Genomic DNA, 10099 nt, shown 5'->3' with positions numbered 1-10099 from the left:
CACTCAAGAGTTTGATACATAAACATAAATGAGAGATGAGAGAAAAATACTTCATATAGTCTATATTTAACATAACAATTGATGGGAGTGAGAAACCTTTCAGTCACTCAATGCAGTAGGAAGAGATAAGTTAATATGTGCATGATTCAATAATTTCATTCCTACGGGAAGGCTTGTCTCCACCTGTCAACATATCCAGCCGTCTCCACTGAATATTCTTCCTGTTCTGACTCTCTCTCACCCGCTTTGACTTATGTGCAGCTCTAACACGGCAGAATGTTTGCAAGAGAATGTTTTGTATGATCCATATTTTGAAATGAGTGACTAAATGAGTGACTGAATTAGTGAGCTGCCGCTGAAGCTTTCCTTGCAGGTCTCTTTGATCTCTATTCAAACTTGATGACTTCTGGGCCAAGAAGAGCTTCCAACACAGCCATCCATGGGGATCCATACTCTTGGCTCTTTAGAAAAGCCTGACCAAACACGATGGACTCACTGCAGAAGAGTTTATGGGGCTCCGGTCATTGAGAGCTTCATCAACACAGCTCCATTTATATTTTAGCGGCCCGGTATGAATAATGCACAGAAACCAGTGAGAAGGAATTTAATGATGCCTTTTTGGTAGGGTCTGCCTCTCAGAACAGACACATCCCCTCTTCCCATTTACCTGCTCTAGTTTAGCCTGAGGGAGGGGTGCTTACATGAAAAAGTCTTGACTTCATCTGTCTCATACTTGTGGAGGAGCGTGTGAGGGAGGTGCTGTGGTCTGGAGGAGGTGGGGGCTGGAGCTCTTCAGCCTCTCAGCATATTGATCCGTTCTGACATCTCATGTAATGATGTTTATTCTGTAATGAAATGACTGGAAACTGGGCTGTATCAGACTGCTTTTACCTCTTTTGCTCTCACCTATAGTGGAGCTTCTGTCTGGCTGTCTGGATCCTCTTATACCCTAGCCCAGTGGTTTTCAATCCTGGCCCTGGGGACCCACTACCCTGCATGTTTTGTATGTCTCCCTTGTCTGACATACGCACCTGAGTTCATGGAGCTCTCACCTAATGAGCCGGTAATCTGAATCAGGTGTGTTAAATAAGGGAGAAAGTCCCAAGGACTTTGCGAAAGGAGACCCCGTCCCATTTGGGAGGTTCTGCCCAATTTTGGAGTTCATTTTGAACTCACCAGACCTGAACCCCACAGATAATCTGTGGGGTATTGTCAAGAGAAAAATGAGAAACAAGAGACCAAACAATGCAGGTGAGCTGAAGGCCACTGTCAAAGAAACCTGGGCTTCCGCACCTCAGCAGTGCCACAAACTGATCACCTCCATTCCACGCCGAACTGAGGCAGTAATTAAAGCAATAGGAACTCCTACCAAATATTGAGTACATGTACAGTAAATGAACATACTTTCCAACAGTCCAATAATTCACTAAAAAATTTATTTTTTGTTGGTCTTATGAACTATTCTAATTTGCCCAGATAGTGAATTGGTGGGTTTTTGTTAAATGTGAGCCAGAATCATCACAATAATAAAAAAACAAAAAAAACAAAGACTTAAACTACTTCAGTCTGTGTGCATTGAATTTATTTAATACACGAGTTTAACAAATTGAGTTGAATTACTGAGATAAATTAACTTCTCCATGATATTCTAATTTATTGAGATGCACCTGTAGTTTTAGTTTCAGGTAAAGCCAATTTGATAGATTTCTTCTTTGCAAGCTTTCAAATGTTTGCACCTAACACAAGCTTCCTTACTAAATCTTATGCTGATGGTCACGTTTGTAGATTTGAGCATTAAATCCAATATTGTTGGAATAATTGCAGTCAAGTTTGGCTCCATATTACATTATGTTCCTAGTAGTATAAGGTGTGTATTGACATTTCCAGGCAATACACAGAATCTTGTGGTCTGAAATCAATGTTTGGACCACAGAGTACAGCTCTTAATAGACACTCTACTACACAGCCGTTGTCCATTTTAAGAGCCCAGGTGAGAGCTTGTTTTGCAAGGAAACTGTAAAAATCTATCCACACTATTTCACTGCTGCCATTGATTAATGTGCAGTTATATATACATTTATAATTACTTTTACCTAATGCATTGTACTGTATATGTTTTACTGTGTAATTACCCATATTACCACTGAAGTGAAAATAACATTCAAAAGCCATTCATGTGCAATAAACCCTCTCTCTTCCACTGGCTTTGCACATTTCATTGGAACAGCAAATATTGTTTAAGCACAAAACAGGGTCTTTATAGCCTCTGAGCAAGGGTTGTGCCTTTGAATGAAAAGTAGAAATAAAATTCACACACTTATGAATTAAAAGTAAATAAATTCTCAAAGGAAAAGTTCATTTAGAAAATGAAAATGTACTCACCCTCAGGCCATCCAAGATCTTGATGAGTTTCTTCATGAAAACAGATTTGTAGAAATATAGCATAAGAACACTTGAAGACAATAGAAGACATTCAGATGGATTTTTAGGGATTTCTATTTCTGCATGTCAAACCGACAATCTCTAGTGATTTGCTCTGTTGACTGTTTTCCATGCAATTAAGTGATAAGCACTGTTCCAGACCATCCATATGTGATGCAGGAATTCTCTGAATTCATGAATATAACATAGCAGTCTCGAAACACAGCAGACAGCAAATCTTTTGCTAGACTTTCTTTTTTTTTTTTTTTTTTTTTTTTTCAAGTGAATGCATTTCATATTCCTTTTGAGAGACATTTGTTTGTTTAAAACAAACAGACTTAGACACATCCTGACAGCTGCAAACTCCCACCCTGAGGTGGGTGTGAATCTGAAACATGATTGTAATTGAAAGAAGCAGTAATGTGTTGCTCTGAAAAAAAAAACTTTGAAATATCCAATTTTGACATTCTAATCGAGAAAATATGTTTTATAGCTCAAGGACCAGAAGACTAGCTTATAAAAAAGCAAACTTGAAGTTGATATGATAAAACAAATGGTTAAAATAAAAGAACCTCTCACAGATTTCCTAGGTTTGTAATTGCTGTTGTGTTGGATTTGCATGTATTTATCACAGTGGGCTTGGCTGCTGGACACAAGAACCTACACAAACCATGTTTAAAAAAATTATTTTTGTTACCGGCTTCATTCAAATTGCATTCAACACAATCCTTGAAATGGTGGTATAATTTATATTCACCGCGTGCAGTCTGTTAAAATGTGTAAAACTGATTTTTAAAGTTGTTTGAATAAAATTTGGTCAGCTCCCAACATCCTTTGCATGGGACTGAATGAGTAGTGTAAATGTTCAACATTGCTGTTACTTTGTGATGTGTTGGTCCTTACCTTGCCAGTGCCATGTTAAGCTGCAGTTGAATTTAGAAGAGTCTATTGTGTTTTCAGACTTTGGTCACAGTGGCAGATGTGCTGTAGGCGCTAATGTGACTGAAGATTATACTGTTTGTTCTTTAGTTTAGAAGTCTCTTTGTCCTCTGTGGTTTTACTGTAATAGATATTGCATGTCACCAAATATTATTTTCAAAATGTTTAAGTGTGTTGTTGCTAGCTAGTAGTTAGTTTGGTATGTCTAATTGTTTGGGTTCTACTCAGTTCAGTGAGCGCAATTATGCTCATTTTCAGTCTTATGTTTTTCAAAACAATTAGCTCTCTGACAAATCCTCATAACCCTACAGATCTATTTGTTGCATACATCAACATATCTCAGACTAATAACTGGCCGTCTTGGCTAGGAAATTATCCCACACAGCTTCATTACTGTAACAGGGTACATCTTGAATGTAAAGCAGAGAATTGTGAAATTGTTAGAATTGTCATATTGGAAGAAATCTCTGGCAGCAACTAACCAAGCTCTGTAGCTAAGGTCCGTGATCTTTTTATCATTACTCCTATGTGTTCATGCTTCCACACAGACAAAATCAATATACCACCTCATTAAATGTCTTTAGAGACTCAAGGACATTCAAGATGAGATCTGCAGAAAAAAAAAGTGGTTAAAGCAATATACTGTTCAGATTTAGCAAAATATGAAAATAAAATAAAGCTAATTAAAACCCAAACCAAAATTGAGAACCCTTCAGATTAAGCTTATTCATAAGAATGAAAATTTCCACTAATCTAGCATTTCAAACAAGCTGAAAGAAAACAGAGACTGTGTTATACTTGAGCATGTAAATCTCTATTCAACAACTTATTAAAATATTCCTCTTTTGGGTGCAGGCGCACATACCAATCAGATCTGGCTCCTCTTTGTCTTGCATCATTTATGTGTTTTGCCTGGGCAAGATACAGCAGAAAAATTCACAGCCCTTTGGCAAATACCTGTGTTGTATTTGGAGGAATCATGGCGGCTGTGGATTTCTTGCCTATTTAATCAGGGTGGGAAACTCCTGCTCCTGAGGTGGAATATATTTGCATAAAGATACTTCTATCAAGACTGGACACTCCTGTATCAGACTCTTCTGAGAGTTCATTTCTGGAACTATACAGACGTGAACAGGATCAGTGATGTGTGGATTTCTCTACTTTGGTTCATGTGGACATTTTATATAATAGATATAAAATAAACAGGTCTTATAATTTATGCAAACCATTACAAAGAACATAACTTTACATACATGACATATCACAGCAACTGTAAATACGTACTATAATTTATAAACAGCTTTACACAACATAAACGCTTTACATACCACAACATAACTTTGCAAAACATAACTTCACATTCCATAGCATAACTTTACGTAACAACTTTACAAAACACAACTTTAAATAACATAAGAATTAACATAGCAAAAATAATACACAGCATATTATTTCTGCTAGTTATATTCTTGCAACTGTTATAATCCACAGCAAATGAAAAGCTGATTTTTAAGTACTATAAATAACAAAACAAACAAACAAACAATTAATATATGAGTAATTTCATGGCGCACTGGAAAATCTTTAAAGGGAGAGTTCACCCAAAAATGAATTATCGGTCATTAATTACTCAACCTTATGGTGTTTCAAACCCGTAAGACCTTCATTCATCTTTGGAACACAAATAAAGATATTTTAAGATATGCTTGGTGCACAAAAATATTCTCAACGCTTCATAAAATAACGATTGAACCACTGATGTCACGTGGACTATTTTAACAATGTACTTGATATGTTTCTGGACCTTGAACATGGTAGTTCCCTTGCAGTTTACGAAGGGTCAGAAAACTCTCAGATTTCATAAAAAATATCTTAATTTGTGTTCCAAACTATCCCTTTAAGGACATTGCACCATGACTGTAAACATAAAAGCAGAAAATGCAACTGCTTGCAGTAAACATTAAAGTAATTCTTCGAGCAATTCAAAAGAAGTTAACTGCATTTAACATTTCTGATATTAGTGTTAATTTTAAGCTATACATACAGAACTGGAAGCTATTTAATTATTGGGACTTTTAAAATCATTGAAAAGGCATTATACAAATTTGTTTAGTTTCTTTTAGAACTCAGGCTGACTAACCTGGGAAAAAGCTACATTATAGCAGATACCTCTAATGCACAAGGGAATAATGGCTATGCTTAAAATTACACATAAAGATGTCACTTTGTTCGCTTGTTTGAATGTTTAAAATGTGCCCATAATGGAAAGCAATGAGAGAAGAACATGCAATCACACATAATGACCTGCTTTGCCGGAAGTGTCATGCTTTTGTGAATATGCTTTTAAATGAATAAAGTATGAGCTTGTCTGGTAACCAGAGTGGACAAAGAGCATTGAGGTAACAATTTTCGTTGTTGTAATCAATATTTTCATGTTCAACGCCAGTAATTAAAACATTCTCATATTTCTGAATGAAATGGATTTATGTTTCATATTTGAAGAAAAACTATAAATGAATATAGCAGGAACATTGAGGGCTAGGGCTAATTAGCAAGGATTAAAACGGTCAGGAATGGAGCAAAACATAGTGCCATGCCTCTCCTAACCACACGAATAAAGAATTGTGCTTTGTTCTGAAATCGATGTAGGTGGAAACAAAACCCATTTTTTTTATCCATTATAAAAAGGACATGTTTGAATGATCCAGTGAGGTTTAGAAGTAGCTATCTTTGATTGTGAGCAGTGCATCTGTTCAAGTCAAGGAACTGCAACTCATATGAATGTAAATGCTATCATTCTCCATGTGTTATAGGCCTTCTTGGCTATGACTAGGTGTGAAGTAATCAAACAAATCAAACTCATTTAGTTGCTTCCATCATATTCATGTTTTTGAGACTTTAAAGAGACATACAGGAGAGGTTGTAGAAATATGGGCTACAGTATGTGGTGCTCACATGCAATATGATGTGTCTGTTTTAAAAGTTTGTATTTTTTTTTTTTTTTTTGTATTTTATGATCATGCCTCATATAAAAATATATATTACACTCTAGGAGATACATTTTTGCCATATGGATCCACCATTTCCATCTGAAGAAGAAAATTAAATAATGATAATACCTAAGATTATTATGATAATAATAATAATAAGATATATAAATAACATTAATGTTCACATTGTTGGTTATGAAAAAGCCATTTCTGAAAATGATGCTTCTAGCCACAGTAATACTGTACATGTAGCTAAATTTGTCACATTTAAATGCACTTTTCTGCACAATTTGCACTTTTAAATAAGTTGAAACAAAATGTTCCAGGTGCAAAAGCAACTGAATCAATTTGTGCTGTATTGCTGAACTGTGCTGGAAAATGAAGGTCTTTAACAAGGGAAGTTGTGCATCTCTGTAAGTTCCTAGAGGCTGTAGTGCAATATCCTCCCAAGCGTCATTTGGTATTCTAGCATCACACTCTAATAGAACACAACTCTCGCAAACATAATGAATGTTTGCTGGCAAAAGGTTAATATCCACTAGGCAGAAAATGAATCAACAGTCTATTAATGAGACTATTACCAATAATGATGGATAGAGAAACTAGACACCCCCACAGTCAGGATCAGTTTGGAGGTATTGATCAGTGGGATAATGCATTTTTAGACATCACTGTCCTGATGGCCTGGGGGTAAACTGAGGCACTGTACGCAGCAAAAACCTATAGACTGTGCTGTAAATACAAACCTGTTGTCTTTTTTCAGCCATACCGATGTGTAGAGTAAAACAATGCACAAAAATGAACAAAGGGATGTCCTTGTCGGTATGATAAAATAATAATAATAATAATAATAATCTATACAAATAAACTCCTTAATTTCGGTGTAGTTGAGGAATAGTTCATCTAAAACTGAAAATTAGCTGAAAATGTTCTAACCCTCGGGCCATCCAAGATGTAGACGAGTTTGTCTTTTACAGTAATTGAAACAGTTTTCAATGCAGTGAATGGGGGCCGTCAGATTGAGAAGAGAGACCAAACAGCTGATAAAAACATCTGAATCAGGGGAGAACTATGGACACAAAAACAGTCCATAAAACTTCTAAACTAATATGCTGGTAAATATCGACTTTAACATTATTTAATTTATACTTTTCACTGGAGGAAGCATTAGTATGGATTAAAGATTTGTATTTTGGCCATGAATTATAGCAAATATATATAATTATAGATCCACATCCAGTGAAGCTGAGTTCCTCATTTTCAGAAAAAAAAAAAAAAAAAACTCTTCTATGTGATAAACCAGATAAGGGTTTTAACGCTCGTCATGTTATTATGCAGAAATGTAAATGCCACTGACTTACCTTATTACCCAGTTGATAGTCCATGCTTTACCTGCCACAACAATGATTTTCTCAGCTTGTGATAACAGCTGAATCAGTGGTTCTGATAGGAGTGAATGGCTCCACCTGTAGTCTAGCAGAGATCAGTCCGTCTCAGAACGACACACCATAACCCCCCATAGGGACAGGCAATTGGAGGACAACTTTGCATGTCTTTCATGCAACAGATCTCTGGTAGGGTGTATCAAAGAGGTGTTTCTCTGAAAACAGGCCCTGCGTACCTGAGGGGTTGAGCAGAAGAACCACTTCAAATCAAAGGCTCAAATTAGGACGGTAAGTTTTCTAAAGTTCGATTCTCACAGAGTTTTTGGAAAGACATCTGGGTTTGGGATAAATTTGTGCTTATTTAAATTGCACTTATAGTGAGTTTTAGACAGTGTCCTATGCAATTTTATATATATATATATATATATATATATATATATATATATATATATATATATATTTTTTTTTTTTTACCTTTTCAACTAAAAAGACAACTTGCCCATCAAACTGTTTCTCTGTCATCAAATCTTTCTTTTTTTGTCTTTGTTAGCCTCTGTTTGTTGACTGATACAGGTAAAGAACGATTAGGTTTCATTGGGTGCGTCTCAGTCAGTTCTCTAGTTCAGTAGTCAGTGAGCTGATCAGGAAGTTCTGCCTTTTGTTGATTATACCAATGGTGGCGTTCTATGACATTGTACATAAGACATGTTGCTGAAAACTGATAATCTTGTATAGTCTCAATGTGTATTTAGCACGGGTCCTTACCAGTACCCGGATCCATGTACCTGATATTTTGATCCACAACCTCAGTAGCTGATTGAAATGCATCCACTGTCTAATTTTCTCTGTTTGCATAACCACACTACATTATGCTACTACTATAATGTACAGAAGTCAATGTGTGTGAGGATACTTGACGACGTTTAGTGAAAACTAATCTCATCAGATCACATAATTTTAGCATGGCAAAATACATTGACATAACACACAGACTGTTGTAAGCAGAGTCTTCATCTCATGTACTTGTACACCATTCAGATGTCTCTACACTACAACACCATTTATTAAAATATTCAGTTTTATTGTCCTTTAATGCTTATACCTAAAATCATGCAGCTTGGTGAAAAGAGGTGTGCTATTGATTTATATTTTTCACTCAGGGTGCTATAAAATAGGTGAAAATCCTAATCCATTTGCTTGGGATTACGCTCTTTTATTTTTTGCCATTAAGCAACCACAGAAGAACGTCTCTTTACATTCTATTAAGCCTATATTCTATATAATCTATTGTGAAAACATAAAAAAAAAATCATATACAGTGCATATGTAACATTTAATAAAACTTAAACAGTATAATAAAAACAATAAATAAATAAATAAAAGCAGGGTAAATGTATGCTCAGTGATTCATGTTATGAGAAGTTTACCTACAGAAGTGCTTTTGTTCACACAGTGGATGTCTGACTCCAGCACTGAAGCCCTGCTGCTGTACGTCTGACATCAGAGACTGATTTAAATGTAAAACCTCAGGTTGAGCTCTGGAATAACAGTGTCAAAAGAGGGTAAGATTCGTATTATCCCTCTTTTAAAACCACAGATGACACTAAAGAAACGTTTGTTGTCGGAGCGCAGAAATGAAAGAGTGTAACTTAATCAAAATTGAATTCCTTTCAAGTTTTGCCTCTTTTTTTCCCCCGGCCTCTCGGAGGTTCTGGTTTCTTTTCACACTGCATTTCTGAGCCTTCAAAGCTCTTTTTGCTATCTTTTTACTAACTGAGTCAGCAAAAGCATTGCCGGTACATAACAGCAGCACGTCAGCTCTTACACACACACACACACACACACACACATACACACACATACAGGATACTGAGACCTCAGTGGCTCTCGTCCCACTTTTATTTTTCCGTATGAAAAAGAATTATGGCTGCATATGTACATTATACACTTCTGCTATTTACATCATAACAGATAATTTTTTCTAGATCAGTGTGCAAATACATCAAATATTCATGAAGCTGTAAATTCCAAAATATCTGCAAGAAACTAATCACTGCCACAGCTTATTTAAACCTTGAGTATTTTCACACCAAATACTCCAATCTTCATTTTTATTTTCTTCACAGTGTGTTGATTGTAGTCTCGTTCTGGTGAGTAATTATCCTTATCAAACTAAAGCAAAGGCTTATACTATGTCCCAAAATGCAGATTTCCAGCAAAAATTATTAATTGCTGAATGTTGGGACACAATTACCCAGTCATAATTTATTTGATGTTTAAAAGAGGGCTGCAGGAATTATGTATTTCTAAAGGCCAGCCTGAAAGTCAGCACTACCCTGGTTCACTCAACAGAAATCCAATAGG

This window comes from Carassius auratus, chromosome 3 (assembly GCF_003368295.1).
Source record: "Carassius auratus strain Wakin chromosome 3, ASM336829v1, whole genome shotgun sequence".
Classification (NCBI taxonomy): domain Eukaryota; kingdom Metazoa; phylum Chordata; class Actinopteri; order Cypriniformes; family Cyprinidae; genus Carassius; species Carassius auratus.
Note: the sequence above shows the minus strand (reverse complement) of the source record.